Genomic DNA, 357 nt, shown 5'->3' with positions numbered 1-357 from the left:
TTTTTCCCCCCACAAGAATACCAGCATGTTCACCTTCTCTGGTTTAAGAAGCAGTCTTTTATTTGACTTTTGCTTGAAAACCATCCATCGTTTCCTCAATATTTTTGCTGCGAGCACCTTCGCGCTCGTGCTGACGTGGCGAGTATACTCTTTAAGCGTAAGTTTCGTTATGCTTTCAGTTTCGTTTGCCGTTTGATGTTTCTCATATGCAACAGAAATTGCTGCACTTATGAGTTGACCAACGCGCCCTGCTATATCATCTGAAGCCATTCCATCTTAATGTGAGTGACAGAATTTAGGTTTACAGAAAATCATCTTCCTTCTGCTGCAGCTGTCAGTCATTCTCCGCTCAGCATT

Source organism: Sinocyclocheilus rhinocerous, unplaced genomic scaffold (genome assembly GCF_001515625.1).
Source record: "Sinocyclocheilus rhinocerous isolate Xijiao unplaced genomic scaffold, SAMN03320098_v1.1 scaffold865, whole genome shotgun sequence".
NCBI classification, from domain to species: Eukaryota; Metazoa; Chordata; class Actinopteri; order Cypriniformes; family Cyprinidae; genus Sinocyclocheilus; species Sinocyclocheilus rhinocerous.
Note: the sequence above shows the minus strand (reverse complement) of the source record.